Source organism: Pseudophryne corroboree, chromosome 4, assembly GCF_028390025.1.
Source record: "Pseudophryne corroboree isolate aPseCor3 chromosome 4, aPseCor3.hap2, whole genome shotgun sequence".
Lineage (NCBI taxonomy): Eukaryota > Metazoa > Chordata > Amphibia > Anura > Myobatrachidae > Pseudophryne > Pseudophryne corroboree.
This window is the reverse complement of record NC_086447.1, coordinates 30,486,760-30,502,919: the sequence shown is the minus strand read 5'-3', so window position 1 is coordinate 30,502,919 and position 16,160 is coordinate 30,486,760. Positions and strand designations below refer to the sequence as shown.

At 37.5% G+C, this 16,160-nt stretch overlaps 11 non-coding genes across 11 annotated transcripts; all 11 read right to left on the bottom strand.

Moving 5' to 3' along the window:
- Positions 1 to 907: 907 nt before the first annotated feature.
- TRNAG-UCC (transfer RNA glycine (anticodon UCC)) lies at positions 908 to 979 on the bottom strand. The gene has a single exon. It is a non-coding gene; the product is annotated as a tRNA-Gly (tRNA).
- Positions 980 to 2,407: 1,428 nt separating this feature from the next.
- On the bottom strand, positions 2,408 to 2,479 carry TRNAG-UCC (transfer RNA glycine (anticodon UCC)). The gene has a single exon. It is a non-coding gene; the product is annotated as a tRNA-Gly (tRNA).
- Positions 2,480 to 3,407: 928 nt separating this feature from the next.
- TRNAG-UCC (transfer RNA glycine (anticodon UCC)) lies at positions 3,408 to 3,479 on the bottom strand. The gene has a single exon. It is a non-coding gene; the product is annotated as a tRNA-Gly (tRNA).
- A 2,428-nt stretch (positions 3,480 to 5,907) lies between these two features.
- On the bottom strand, positions 5,908 to 5,979 carry TRNAG-UCC (transfer RNA glycine (anticodon UCC)). The gene has a single exon. It is a non-coding gene; the product is annotated as a tRNA-Gly (tRNA).
- Positions 5,980 to 6,907: 928 nt separating this feature from the next.
- TRNAG-UCC (transfer RNA glycine (anticodon UCC)) lies at positions 6,908 to 6,979 on the bottom strand. The gene has a single exon. It is a non-coding gene; the product is annotated as a tRNA-Gly (tRNA).
- A 2,428-nt stretch (positions 6,980 to 9,407) lies between these two features.
- Positions 9,408 to 9,479, bottom strand: TRNAE-UUC (transfer RNA glutamic acid (anticodon UUC)). Its single transcript has one exon. It is a non-coding gene; the product is annotated as a tRNA-Glu (tRNA).
- Positions 9,480 to 10,407: 928 nt separating this feature from the next.
- TRNAG-UCC (transfer RNA glycine (anticodon UCC)) lies at positions 10,408 to 10,479 on the bottom strand. The gene has a single exon. It is a non-coding gene; the product is annotated as a tRNA-Gly (tRNA).
- Positions 10,480 to 10,907: 428 nt separating this feature from the next.
- Positions 10,908 to 10,979, bottom strand: TRNAG-UCC (transfer RNA glycine (anticodon UCC)). The gene has a single exon. It is a non-coding gene; the product is annotated as a tRNA-Gly (tRNA).
- A 928-nt stretch (positions 10,980 to 11,907) lies between these two features.
- Positions 11,908 to 11,979, bottom strand: TRNAG-UCC (transfer RNA glycine (anticodon UCC)). The gene has a single exon. It is a non-coding gene; the product is annotated as a tRNA-Gly (tRNA).
- A 1,428-nt stretch (positions 11,980 to 13,407) lies between these two features.
- On the bottom strand, positions 13,408 to 13,479 carry TRNAG-UCC (transfer RNA glycine (anticodon UCC)). The gene has a single exon. It is a non-coding gene; the product is annotated as a tRNA-Gly (tRNA).
- A 2,428-nt stretch (positions 13,480 to 15,907) lies between these two features.
- Positions 15,908 to 15,979, bottom strand: TRNAE-UUC (transfer RNA glutamic acid (anticodon UUC)). The gene has a single exon. It is a non-coding gene; the product is annotated as a tRNA-Glu (tRNA).
- Positions 15,980 to 16,160: the final 181 nt, after the last annotated feature.

The window sequence follows — 16,160 nt, the reverse complement described above, 5'->3', positions numbered from 1 at the left end:
ATAGTGGCCAATATGGAAATCACAACAACTGTTTGAAAGATATTTATAGCCTGCGCTGTAGCACCATTGGTGGAAGATATTCAAACAAAATTGGCAAATTGCATGACATTCACAATTCAAGATTTAGGCTCATCCATACTTAATGTTTTTATGCACCATTGAACTGACATACAGTGGTATCAAAACTGAGAAAAGAAAAGACCTTCGATTTACTTGCATATGGCACCTCAGTGAACTTTGTAAAATGTATTTACAAATCTTTAATCAGGCAGTGGTGGAATCAAAAGTCATCTGCTAAGAAGGAATCATGATTTCTACAAAGATTTTAACATTTTCTATGGACCTTGTCATCTGAGCATATCTTAAGCAACAACTATAAGTGCGAAAACAGCACATAAGGAAAAGGATGCATTGGCCGGGAATCGAACCCGAGTCAATTGCTTGGAAGGCAGCTATGCTCACCACTATACCACCAATGCTTGAGCGCTTTTTCGATGCATATAGTGGCCAATATGGAAATCACAACAACTGTTTGAAAGATATTTATAGCCTGCGCTGTAGCACCATTGGTGGAAGATATTCAAACAAAATTGGCAAATTGCATGACATTCACAATTCAAGATTTAGGCTCATCCATACTTAAGGTTTTTATGCACCATTGAACTGATATACAGTGGTATCAAAACTGAGAAAAGAAAAGACCTTTGCTTTACTTGCATATGGCACCTCAGTGAACTTTGTAAAATGTATTTACAAATCTTTAATCAGGCAGTGGTGGAATCAAAAGTCATCTGCTAAGAAGGAATCATGATTTCTACAAAGATTTTAACATTTTCTATGGACCTTGTCATCTGAGCATATCTTAAGCAACAACTATAAGTGCGAAAACAGCACATAAGGAAAAGGATGCATTGGCCGGGAATCAAACCCGGGTCAACTGCTTGGAAGGCAGCTATGCTCACCACTATACCACCAATGCTTGAGCACTGTTCAAATGCATATAGTGGCCAATATGGAAATCACAACAACTGTTTGAAAGATTTTTATAGCCTGCGCTGTAGCACCATTGGTGGTAGATATTCAAACAAAATTGGCAAATTGCATGACATTCACAATTCAAGATTTAGGCTCATCCATACTTAAGGTTTTTATGCACCATTGAACTGATATACAGTGGTATCAAAACTGAGAAAAGAAAAGACCTTTGATGTACTTGCATATGGCACCTCAGTGAACTTTGTAAAATGTGTTTACAAATCTTTAATCATGCAGTGGTGGAATCAAAAGTCATCTGCTAAGAAGGAATCATGATTTCTACAAAGATTTTAACATTTTCTATGGACCTTGTCATCTGAGCATATCTTAAGCAACAACTATAAGTGCGAAAACAGCACATAAGGAAAAGGATGCATTGGCCGGGAATCAAACCCGAGTCAATTGCTTGGAAAGCAGCTATGCTCACCACTATACCACCAATGCTTGAGCGCTTTTTCAATGCATATAGTGGCCAATATGGAAATCACAACAACTGTTTGAAAGATATTTATAGCCTGCGCTGTAGCACCATTGGTGGAAGATATTCAAACAAAATTGGCAAATTGCATGACATTCACAATTCAAGATTTAGGCTCATCCATACTTAAGGTTTTTATGCACCATTGAACTGACATACAGTGGTATCAAAACTGAGAAAAGAAAAGACCTTCGATTTACTTTCATATGGCACCTCAGTGAACTTTATAAAATGTATTTACAAATCTTTAATCAGGCAGTGGTGGAATCAAAAGTCATCTGCTAAGAAGGAATCATGATTTCTACAAAGATTTTAACATTTTTTATGGACCTTGTCATCTGAGCATATCTTAAGCAACAACTATAAGTGCGAAAACAGCACATAAGGAAAAGGATGCATTGGCCGGGAATGGAACCCGAGTCAATTGCTTGGAAGGCAGCTATGCTCACCACTATACCACCAATGCTTGAGCGCTTTTTCGATGCATATAGTGGCCAATATGGAAATCACAACAACTGTTTGAAAGATATTTATAGCCTGCGCTGTAGCACCATTGGTGGAAGATATTCAAACAAAATTGGCAAATTGCATGACATTCACAATTCAAGATTTAGGCTCATCCATACTTAAGGTTTTTATGCACCATTGAACTGATATACAGTGGTATCAAAACTGAGAAAAGAAAAGACCTTTGATTTACTTGCATATGGCACCTCAGTGAACTTTGTAAAATGTATTTACAAATCTTTAATCAGGCAGTGGTGGAATCAAAAGTCATCTGCTAAGAAGGAATCATGATTTCTACAAAGATTTTAACATTTTCTATGGACCTTGTCATCTGAGCATATCTTAAGCAACAACTATAAGTGCGAAAACAGCACATAAGGAAAAGAATGCATTGGCCGGGAATCGAACCCGGATAAACTGCTTGGAAGGCAGCTATACTCACCACTATACCACCAATGCTTGAGCTCTTTTCGAATGCATATAGTGGCCAATATGGAAATCACAACAACTGTTTGAAAGATATTTATAGCCTGCGCTGTAGCACCATTGATGGAAGATATTCAAACAAAATTGGCAAATTGCATGACATTCACAATTCAAGATTTAGGCTCATCCATACTTAAGGTTTTTATGCACCATTGAACTGACATACAGTGGTATCAAAACTGAGAAAAGAAAAGACCTTCGATTTACTTGCATATGGCACCTCAGTGAACTTTGTAAAATGTATTTACAAATCTTTAATCAGGCAGTGGTGGAATCAAAAGTCATCTGCTAAGAAGGAATCATGATTTCTACAAAGATTTTAACATTTTCTATGGACCTTGTCATCTGAGCATATCTTAAGCAACAACTATAAGTGCGAAAACAGCACATAAGGAAAAGGATGCATTGGCCGGGAATCGAACCCGAGTCAATTGCTTGGAAGGCAGCTATGCTCACCACTATACCACCAATGCTTGAGCGCTTTTTCGATGCATATAGTGGCCAATATGGAAATCACAACAACTGTTTGAAAGATATTTATAGCCTGCGCTGTAGCACCATTGGTGGAAGATATTCAAACAAAATTGGCAAATTGCATGACATTCACAATTCAAGATTTAGGCTCATCCATACTTAAGGTTTTTATGCACCATTGAACTGATATACAGTGGTATCAAAACTGAGAAAAGAAAAGACCTTTGCTTTACTTGCATATGGCACCTCAGTGAACTTTGTAAAATGTATTTACAAATCTTTAATCAGGCAGTGGTGGAATCAAAAGTCATCTGCTAAGAAGGAATCATGATTTCTACAAAGATTTTAACATTTTCTATGGACCTTGTCATCTGAGCATATCTTAAGCAACAACTATAAGTGCGAAAACAGCACATAAGGAAAAGGATGCATTGGCCGGGAATCAAACCCGGGTCAACTGCTTGGAAGGCAGCTATGCTCACCACTATACCACCAATGCTTGAGCACTGTTCAAATGCATATAGTGGCCAATATGGAAATCACAACAACTGTTTGAAAGATTTTTATAGCCTGCGCTGTAGCACCATTGGTGGTAGATATTCAAACAAAATTGGCAAATTGCATGACATTCACAATTCAAGATTTAGGCTCATCCATACTTAAGGTTTTTATGCACCATTGAACTGATATACAGTGGTATCAAAACTGAGAAAAGAAAAGACCTTTGATGTACTTGCATATGGCACCTCAGTGAACTTTGTAAAATGTGTTTACAAATCTTTAATCATGCAGTGGTGGAATCAAAAGTCATCTGCTAAGAAGGAATCATGATTTCTACAAAGATTTTAACATTTTCTATGGACCTTGTCATCTGAGCATATCTTAAGCAACAACTATAAGTGCGAAAACAGCACATAAGGAAAAGGATGCATTGGCCGGGAATCAAACCCGAGTCAATTGCTTGGAAAGCAGCTATGCTCACCACTATACCACCAATGCTTGAGCGCTTTTTCAATGCATATAGTGGCCAATATGGAAATCACAACAACTGTTTGAAAGATATTTATAGCCTGCGCTGTAGCACCATTGGTGGAAGATATTCAAACAAAATTGGCAAATTGCATGACATTCACAATTCAAGATTTAGGCTCATCCATACTTAAGGTTTTTATGCACCATTGAACTGACATACAGTGGTATCAAAACTGAGAAAAGAAAAGACCTTCGATTTACTTGCATATGGCACCTCAGTGAACTTTATAAAATGTATTTACAAATCTTTAATCAGGCAGTGGTGGAATCAAAAGTCATCTGCTAAGAAGGAATCATGATTTCTACAAAGATTTTAACATTTTTTATGGACCTTGTCATCTGAGCATATCTTAAGCAACAACTATAAGTGCGAAAACAGCACATAAGGAAAAGGATGCATTGGCCGGGAATGGAACCCGAGTCAATTGCTTGGAAGGCAGCTATGCTCACCACTATACCACCAATGCTTGAGCGCTTTTTCGATGCATATAGTGGCCAATATGGAAATCACAACAACTGTTTGAAAGATATTTATAGCCTGCGCTGTAGCACCATTGGTGGAAGATATTCAAACAAAATTGGCAAATTGCATGACATTCACAATTCAAGATTTAGGCTCATCCATACTTAAGGTTTTTATGCACCATTGAACTGATATACAGTGGTATCAAAACTGAGAAAAGAAAAGACCTTTGATTTACTTGCATATGGCACCTCAGTGAACTTTGTAAAATGTATTTACAAATCTTTAATCAGGCAGTGGTGGAATCAAAAGTCATCTGCTAAGAAGGAATCATGATTTCTACAAAGATTTTAACATTTTCTATGGACCTTGTCATCTGAGCATATCTTAAGCAACAACTATAAGTGCGAAAACAGCACATAAGGAAAAGGATGCATTGGCCAGGAATCGAACCCGGATAAACTGCTTGGAAGGCAGCTATACTCACCACTATACCACCAATGCTTGAGCTCTTTTCGAATGCATATAGTGGCCAATATGGAAATCACAACAACTGTTTGAAAGATATTTATAGCCTGCGCTGTAGCACCATTGATGGAAGATATTCAAACAAAATTGGCAAATTGCATGACATTCACAATTCAAGATTTAGGCTCATCCATACTTAAGGTTTTTATGCACCATTGAACTGACATACAGTGGTATCAAAACTGAGAAAAGAAAAGACCTTCGATTTACTTGCATATGGCACCTCAGTGAACTTTGTAAAATGTATTTACAAATCTTTAATCAGGCAGTGGTGGAATCAAAAGTCATCTGCTAAGAAGGAATCATGGTTTCTACAAAGATTTTAACATTTTTTATGGACCTTGTCATCTGAGCATATCTTAAGCAACAACTATAAGTGCGAAAACAGCACATAAGGAAAAGGATGCATTGGCCGGGAATGGAACCCGAGTCAATTGCTTTGAAGGCAGCTATGCTCACCACTATACCACCAATGCTTGAGCGCTTTTTCGATGCATATAGTGGCCAATATGGAAATCACAACAACTGTTTGAAAGATATTTATAGCCTGCGCTGTAGCACCATTGGTGGAAGATATTCAAACAAAATTGGCAAATTGCATGACATTCACAATTCAAGATTTAGGCTCATCCATACTTAAGGTTTTTATGCACCATTGAACTGATATACAGTGGTATCAAAACTGAGAAAAGAAAAGACCTTTGATTTACTTGCATATGGCACCTCAGTGAACTTTGTAAAATGTATTTACAAATCTTTAATCAGGCAGTGGTGGAATCAAAAGTCATCTGCTAAGAAGGAATCATGATTTCTACAAAGATTTTAACATTTTCTATGGACCTTGTCATCTGAGCATATCTTAAGCAACAACTATAAGTGCGAAAACAGCACATAAGGAAAAGGATGCATTGGCCGGGAATCGAACCCGGATAAACTGCTTGGAAGGCAGCTATACTCACCACTATACCACCAATGCTTGAGCTCTTTGCGAATGCATATAGTGGCCAATATGGAAATCACAACAACTGTTTGAAAGATATTTATAGCCTGCGCTGTAGCACCATTGGTGGAAGATATTCAAACAAAATTGGCAAATTGCATGACATTCACAATTCAAGATTTAGGCTCATCCATACTTAAGGTTTTTATGCACCATTGAACTGACATACAGTGGTATCAAAACTGAGAAAAGAAAAGACCTTCGATTTACTTGCATATGGCACCTCAGTGAACTGTGTAAAATGTATTTACAAATCTTTAATCAGGCAGTGGTGGAATCAAAAGTCATCTGCTAAGAAGGAATCATGATTTCTACAAAGATTTTAACATTTTCTATGGACCTTGTCATCTGAGCATATCTTAAGCAACAACTATAAGTGCGAAAACAGCACATAAGGAAAAGGATGCATTGGCCGGGAATCGAACCCGAGTCAATTGCTTGGAAGGCAGCTATGCTCACCACTATACCACCAATGCTTGAGCGCTTTTTCGATGCATATAGTGGCCAATATGGAAATCACAACAACTGTTTGAAAGATATTTATAGCCTGCGCTGTAGCACCATTGGTGGAAGATATTCAAACAAAATTGGCAAATTGCATGACATTCACAATTCAAGATTTAGGCTCATCCATACTTAAGGTTTTTATGCACCATTGAACTGATATACAGTGGTATCAAAACTGAGAAAAGAAAAGACCTTTGCTTTACTTGCATATGGCACCTCAGTGAACTTTGTAAAATTTATTTACAAATCTTTAATCAGGCAGTGGTGGAATCAAAAGTCATCTGCTAAGAAGGAATCATGATTTCTACAAAGATTTTAACATTTTCTATGGACCTTGTCATCTGAGCATATCTTAAGCAACAACTATAAGTGCGAAAACAGCACATAAGGAAAAGGATGCATTGGCCGGGAATCAAACCCGGGTCAACTGCTTGGAAGGCAGCTATGCTCACCACTATACCACCAATGCTTGAGCACTGTTCAAATGCATATAGTGGCCAATATGGAAATCACAACAACTGTTTGAAAGATTTTTATAGCCTGCGCTGTAGCACCATTGGTGGTAGATATTCAAACAAAATTGGCAAATTGCATGACATTCACAATTCAAGATTTAGGCTCATCCATACTTAAGGTTTTTATGCACCATTGAACTGATATACAGTGGTATCAAAACTGAGAAAAGAAAAGACCTTTGATGTACTTGCATATGGCACCTCAGTGAACTTTGTAAAATGTGTTTACAAATCTTTAATCATGCAGTGGTGGAATCAAAAGTCATCTGCTAAGAAGGAATCATGATTTCTACAAAGATTTTAACATTTTCTATGGACCTTGTCATCTGAGCATATCTTAAGCAACAACTATAAGTGCGAAAACAGCACATAAGGAAAAGGATGCATTGGCCGGGAATCGAACCCGAGTCAATTGCTTGGAAGGCAGCTATGCTCACCACTATACCACCAATGCTTGAGCGCTTTTTCGATGCATATATTGGCCAATATGGAAATCACAACAACTGTTTGAAAGATATTTATAGCCTGCGCTGTAGCACCATTGGTGGAAGATATTCAAACAAAATTGGCAAATTGCATGACATTCACAATTCAAGATTTAGGCTCATCCATACTTAAGGTTTTTATGCACCATTGAACTGACATACAGTGGTATCAAAACTGAGAAAAGAAAAGACCTTCGATTTACTTGCATATGGCACCTCAGTGAACTTTGTAAAATGTATTTACAAATCTTTAATCAGGCAGTGGTGGAATCAAAAGTCATCTGCTAAGAAGGAATCATGATTTCTACAAAGATTTTAACATTTTTTATGGACCTTGTCATCTGAGCATATCTTAAGCAACAACTATAAGTGCGAAAACAGCACATAAGGAAAAGGATGCATTGGCCGGGAATGGAACCCGAGTCAATTGCTTGGAAGGCAGCTATGCTCACCACTATACCACCAATGCTTGAGCGCTTTTTCGATGCATATAGTGGCCAATATGGAAATCACAACAACTGTTTGAAAGATATTTATAGCCTGCGCTGTAGCACCATTGGTGGAAGATATTCAAACAAAATTGGCAAATTGCATGACATTCACAATTCAAGATTTAGGCTCATCCATACTAAAGGTTTTTATGCACCATTGAACTGATATACAGTGGTATCAAAACTGAGAAAAGAAAAGACCTTTGATTTACTTGCATATGGCACCTCAGTGAACTTTGTAAAATGTATTTACAAATCTTTAATCAGGCAGTGGTGGAATCAAAAGTCATCTGCTAAGAAGGAATCATGATTTCTACAAAGATTTTAACATTTTCTATGGACCTTGTCATCTGAGCATATCTTAAGCAACAACTATAAGTGCGAAAACAGCACATAAGGAAAAGGATGCATTGGCCGGGAATCAAACCCGAGTCAATTGCTTGGAAAGCAGCTATGCTCACCACTATACCACCAATGCTTGAGCGCTTTTTCAATGCATATAGTGGCCAATATGGAAATCACAACAACTGTTTGAAAGATATTTATAGCCTGCGCTGTAGCACCATTGGTGGAAGATATTCAAACAAAATTGGCAAATTGCATGACATTCACAATTCAAGATTTAGGCTCATCCATACTTAAGGTTTTTATGCACCATTGAACTGACATACAGTGGTATCAAAACTGAGAAAAGAAAAGACCTTCGATTTACTTGCATATGGCACCTCAGTGAACTTTGTAAAATGTATTTACAAATCTTTAATCAGGCAGTGGTGGAATCAAAAGTCATCTGCTAAGAAGGAATCATGATTTCTACAAAGATTTTAACATTTTTTATGGACCTTGTCATCTGAGCATATCTTAAGCAACAACTATAAGTGCGAAAACAGCACATAAGGAAAAGGATGCATTGGCCGGGAATGGAACCCGAGTCAATTGCTTGGAAGGCAGCTATGCTCACCACTATACCACCAATGCTTGAGCGCTTTTTCGATGCATATAGTGGCCAATATGGAAATCACAACAACTGTTTGAAAGATATTTATAGCCTGCGCTGTAGCACCATTGGTGGAAGATATTCAAACAAAATTGGCAAATTGCATGACATTCACAATTCAAGATTTAGGCTCATCCATACTTAAGGTTTTTATGCACCATTGAACTGACATACAGTGGTATCAAAACTGAGAAAAGAAAAGACCTTTGATTTACTTGCATATGGCACCTCAGTGAACTTTGTAAAATGTATTTACAAATCTTTAATCAGGCAGTGGTGGAATCAAAAGTCATCTGCTAAGAAGGAATCATGATTTCTACAAAGATTTTAACATTTTCTATGGACCTTGTCATCTGAGCATATCTTAAGCAACAACTATAAGTGCGAAAACAGCACATAAGGAAAAGGATGCATTGGCCGGGAATCGAACCCGGATAAACTGCTTGAAAGGCAGCTATACTCACCACTATACCACCAATGCTTGAGCTCTTTTCGAATGCATATAGTGGCCAATATGGAAATCACAACAACTGTTTGAAAGATATTTATAGCCTGCGCTGTAGCACCATTGGTGGAAGATATTCAAACAAAATTGGCAAATTGCATGACATTCACAATTCAAGATTTAGGCTCATCCATACTTAAGGTTTTTATGCACCATTGAACTGACATACAGTGGTATCAAAACTGAGAAAAGAAAAGACCTTCGATTTACTTGCATATGGCACCTCAGTGAACTTTGTAAAATGTATTTACAAATCTTTAATCAGGCAGTGGTGGAATCAAAAGTCATCTGCTAAGAAGGAATCATGATTTCTACAAAGATTTTAACATTTTTTATGGACCTTGTCATCTGAGCATATCTTAAGCAACAACTATAAGTGCGAAAACAGCACATAAGGAAAAGGATGCATTGGCCGGGAATGGAACCCGAGTCAATTGCTTGGAAGGCAGCTATGCTCACCACTATACCACCAATGCTTGAGCGCTTTTTCGATGCATATAGTGGCCAATATGGAAATCACAACAACTGTTTGAAAGATATTTATAGCCTGCGCTGTAGCACCATTGGTGGAAGATATTCAAACAAAATTGGCAAATTGCATGACATTCACAATTCAAGATTTAGGCTCATCCATACTTAAGGTTTTTATGCACCATTGAACTGATATACAGTGGTATCAAAACTGAGAAAAGAAAAGACCTTTGATTTACTTGCATATGGCACCTCAGTGAACTTTGTAAAATGTATTTACAAATCTTTAATCAGGCAGTGGTGGAATCAAAAGTCATCTGCTAAGAAGGAATCATGATTTCTACAAAGATTTTAACATTTTCTATGGACCTTGTCATCTGAGCATATCTTAAGCAACAACTATAAGTGCGAAAACAGCACATAAGGAAAAGGATGCATTGGCCGGGAATCGAACCCGGATAAACTGCTTGGAAGGCAGCTATACTCACCACTATACCACCAATGCTTGAGCTCTTTTCGAATGCATATAGTGGCCAATATGGAAATCACAACAACTGTTTGAAAGATATTTATAGCCTGCGCTGTAGCACCATTGGTGGAAGATATTCAAACAAAATTGGCAAATTGCATGACATTCACAATTCAAGATTTAGGCTCATCCATACTTAAGGTTTTTATGCACCATTGAACTGACATACAGTGGTATCAAAACTGAGAAAAGAAAAGACCTTCGATTTACTTGCATATGGCACCTCAGTGAACTGTGTAAAATGTATTTACAAATCTTTAATCAGGCAGTGGTGGAATCAAAAGTCATCTGCTAAGAAGGAATCATGATTTCTACAAAGATTTTAACATTTTCTATGGACCTTGTCATCTGAGCATATCTTAAGCAACAACTATAAGTGCGAAAACAACACATAAGGAAAAGGATGCATTGGCCGGGAAACGAACCCGGGTCAACTGCTTGGAAGGCAGCTATGCTCACCACTATACCACCAATGCTTGAGCTCTTTTTGATTACATATAGTGGCCAATATGGAAATCACAACAACTATTTGAAAGATATTTATAGCCTGCGCTGTAGCACCATTGGTGGAAGATATTCAAACAAAATTGGCAAATTGCATGACATTCACAATTCAAGATTTAGGCTCATCCATACTTAAGGTTTTTATGCACCATTGAACTGACATACAGTGGTATCAAAACTGAGAAAAGAAAAGACCTTCGATTTACTTGCATATGGCACCTCAGTGAACTTTGTAAAATGTATTTACAAATCTTTAATCAGGCAGTGGTGGAATCAAAAGTCATCTGCTAAGAAGGAATCATGATTTCTACAAAGATTTTAACATTTTCTATGGACCTTGTCATCTGAGCATATCTTAAGCAACAACTATAAGTGCGAAAACAGCACATAAGGAAAAGGATGCATTGGCCGGGAATCGAACCCGAGTCAATTGCTTGGAAGGCAGCTATGCTCACCACTATACCACCAATGCTTGAGCGCTTTTTCGATGCATATAGTGGCCAATATGGAAATCACAACAACTGTTTGAAAGATATTTATAGCCTGCGCTGTAGCACCATTGGTGGAAGATATTCAAACAAAATTGGCAAATTGCATGACATTCACAATTCAAGATTTAGGCTCATCCATACTTAAGGTTTTTATGCACCATTGAACTGATATACAGTGGTATCAAAACTGAGAAAAGAAAAGACCTTTGCTTTACTTGCATATGGCACCTCAGTGAACTTTGTAAAATGTATTTACAAATCTTTAATCAGGCAGTGGTGGAATCAAAAGTCATCTGCTAAGAAGGAATCATGATTTCTACAAAGATTTTAACATTTTCTATGGACCTTGTCATCTGAGCATATCTTAAGCAACAACTATAAGTGCGAAAACAGCACATAAGGAAAAGGATGCATTGGCCGGGAATCAAACCCGGGTCAACTGCTTGGAAGGCAGCTATGCTCACCACTATACCACCAATGCTTGAGCACTGTTCAAATGCATATAGTGGCCAATATGGAAATCACAACAACTGTTTGAAAGATTTTTATAGCCTGCGCTGTAGCACCATTGGTGGTAGATATTCAAACAAAATTGGCAAATTGCATGACATTCACAATTCAAGATTTAGGCTCATCCATACTTAAGGTTTTTATGCACCATTGAACTGATATACAGTGGTATCAAAACTGAGAAAAGAAAAGACCTTTGATGTACTTGCATATGGCACCTCAGTGAACTTTGTAAAATGTGTTTACAAATCTTTAATCATGCAGTGGTGGAATCAAAAGTCATCTGCTAAGAAGGAATCATGATTTCTACAAAGATTTTAACATTTTCTATGGACCTTGTCATCTGAGCATATCTTAAGCAACAACTATAAGTGCGAAAACAGCACATAAGGAAAAGGATGCATTGGCCGGGAATCGAACCCGAGTCAATTGCTTGGAAGGCAGCTATGCTCACCACTATACCACCAATGCTTGAGCGCTTTTTCGATGCATATATTGGCCAATATGGAAATCACAACAACTGTTTGAAAGATATTTATAGCCTGCGCTGTAGCACCATTGGTGGAAGATATTCAAACAAAATTGGCAAATTGCATGACATTCACAATTCAAGATTTAGGCTCATCCATACTTAAGGTTTTTATGCACCATTGAACTGACATACAGTGGTATCAAAACTGAGAAAAGAAAAGACCTTCGATTTACTTGCATATGGCACCTCAGTGAACTGTGTAAAATGTATTTACAAATCTTTAATCAGGCAGTGGTGGAATCAAAAGTCATCTGCTAAGAAGGAATCATGATTTCTACAAAGATTTTAACATTTTCTATGGACCTTGTCATCTGAGCATATCTTAAGCAACAACTATAAGTGCGAAAACAGCACATAAGGAAAAGGATGCATTGGCCGGGAATCGAACCCGAGTCAATTGCTTGGAAGGCAGCTATGCTCACCACTATACCACCAATGCTTGAGCGCTTTTTCGATGCATATAGTGGCCAATATGGAAATCACAACAACTGTTTGAAAGATATTTATAGCCTGCGCTGTAGCACCATTGGTGGAAGATATTCAAACAAAATTGGCAAATTGCATGACATTCACAATTCAAGATTTAGGCTCATCCATACTTAAGGTTTTTATGCACCATTGAACTGATATACAGTGGTATCAAAACTGAGAAAAGAAAAGACCTTTGCTTTACTTGCATATGGCACCTCAGTGAACTTTGTAAAATTTATTTACAAATCTTTAATCAGGCAGTGGTGGAATCAAAAGTCATCTGCTAAGAAGGAATCATGATTTCTACAAAGATTTTAACATTTTCTATGGACCTTGTCATCTGAGCATATCTTAAGCAACAACTATAAGTGCGAAAACAGCACATAAGGAAAAGGATGCATTGGCCGGGAATCAAACCCGGGTCAACTGCTTGGAAGGCAGCTATGCTCACCACTATACCACCAATGCTTGAGCACTGTTCAAATGCATATAGTGGCCAATATGGAAATCACAACAACTGTTTGAAAGATTTTTATAGCCTGCGCTGTAGCACCATTGGTGGTAGATATTCAAACAAAATTGGCAAATTGCATGACATTCACAATTCAAGATTTAGGCTCATCCATACTTAAGGTTTTTATGCACCATTGAACTGATATACAGTGGTATCAAAACTGAGAAAAGAAAAGACCTTTGATGTACTTGCATATGGCACCTCAGTGAACTTTGTAAAATGTGTTTACAAATCTTTAATCATGCAGTGGTGGAATCAAAAGTCATCTGCTAAGAAGGAATCATGATTTCTACAAAGATTTTAACATTTTCTATGGACCTTGTCATCTGAGCATATCTTAAGCAACAACTATAAGTGCGAAAACAGCACATAAGGAAAAGGATACATTGGCCGGGAATCGAACCCGAGTCAATTGCTTGGAAGACAGCTATGCTCACCACTATACCACCAATGCTTGAGCGCTTTTTCGATGCATATATTGGCCAATATGGAAATCACAACAACTGTTTGAAAGATATTTATAGCCTGCGCTGTAGCACCATTGGTGGAAGATATTCAAACAAAATTGGCAAATTGCATGACATTCACAATTCAAGATTTAGGCTCATCCATACTTAAGGTTTTTATGCACCATTGAACTGACATACAGTGGTATCAAAACTGAGAAAAGAAAAGACCTTCGATTTACTTGCATATGGCACCTCAGTGAACTTTGTAAAATGTATTTACAAATCTTTAATCAGGCAGTGGTGGAATCAAAAGTCATCTGCTAAGAAGGAATCATGATTTCTACAAAGATTTTAACATTTTTTATGGACCTTGTCATCTGAGCATATCTTAAGCAACAACTATAAGTGCGAAAACAGCACATAAGGAAAAGGATGCATTGGCCGGGAATGGAACCCGAGTCAATTGCTTGGAAGGCAGCTATGCTCACCACTATACCACCAATGCTTGAGCGCTTTTTCGATGCATATAGTGGCCAATATGGAAATCACAACAACTGTTTGAAAGATATTTATAGCCTGCGCTGTAGCACCATTGGTGGAAGATATTCAAACAAAATTGGCAAATTGCATGACATTCACAATTCAAGATTTAGGCTCATCCATACTAAAGGTTTTTATGCACCATTGAACTGATATACAGTGGTATCAAAACTGAGAAAAGAAAAGACCTTTGATTTACTTGCATATGGCACCTCAGTGAACTTTGTAAAATGTATTTACAAATCTTTAATCAGGCAGTGGTGGAATCAAAAGTCATCTGCTAAGAAGGAATCATGATTTCTACAAAGATTTTAACATTTTCTATGGACCTTGTCATCTGAGCATATCTTAAGCAACAACTATAAGTGCGAAAACAGCACATAAGGAAAAGGATGCATTGGCCGGGAATCAAACCCGAGTCAATTGCTTGGAAAGCAGCTATGCTCACCACTATACCACCAATGCTTGAGCGCTTTTTCAATGCATATAGTGGCCAATATGGAAATCACAACAACTGTTTGAAAGATATTTATAGCCTGCGCTGTAGCACCATTGGTGGAAGATATTCAAACAAAATTGGCAAATTGCATGACATTCACAATTCAAGATTTAGGCTCATCCATACTTAAGGTTTTTATGCACCATTGAACTGACATACAGTGGTATCAAAACTGAGAAAAGAAAAGACCTTCGATTTACTTGCATATGGCACCTCAGTGAACTTTGTAAAATGTATTTACAAATCTTTAATCAGGCAGTGGTGGAATCAAAAGTCATCTGCTAAGAAGGAATCATGATTTCTACAAAGATTTTAACATTTTTTATGGACCTTGTCATCTGAGCATATCTTAAGCAACAACTATAAGTGCGAAAACAGCACATAAGGAAAAGGATGCATTGGCCGGGAATGGAACCCGAGTCAATTGCTTGGAAGGCAGCTATGCTCACCACTATACCACCAATGCTTGAGCGCTTTTTCGATGCATATAGTGGCCAATATGGAAATCACAACAACTGTTTGAAAGATATTTATAGCCTGCGCTGTAGCACCATTGGTGGAAGATATTCAAACAAAATTGGCAAATTGCATGACATTCACAATTCAAGATTTAGGCTCATCCATACTTAAGGTTTTTATGCACCATTGAACTGACATACAGTGGTATCAAAACTGAGAAAAGAAAAGACCTTTGATTTACTTGCATATGGCACCTCAGTGAACTTTGTAAAATGTATTTACAAATCTTTAATCAGGCAGTGGTGGAATCAAAAGTCATCTGCTAAGAAGGAATCATGATTTCTACAAAGATTTTAACATTTTCTATGGACCTTGTCATCTGAGCATATCTTAAGCAACAACTATAAGTGCGAAAACAGCACATAAGGAAAAGGATGCATTGGCCGGGAATCGAACCCGGATAAACTGCTTGAAAGGCAGCTATACTCACCACTATACCACCAATGCTTGAGCTCTTTTCGAATGCATATAGTGGCCAATATGGAAATCACAACAACTGTTTGAAAGATATTTATAGCCTGCGCTGTAGCACCATTGGTGGAAGATATTCAAACAAAATTGGCAAATTGCATGACATTCACAATTCAAGATTTAGGCTCATCCATACTTAAGGTTTTTATGCACCATT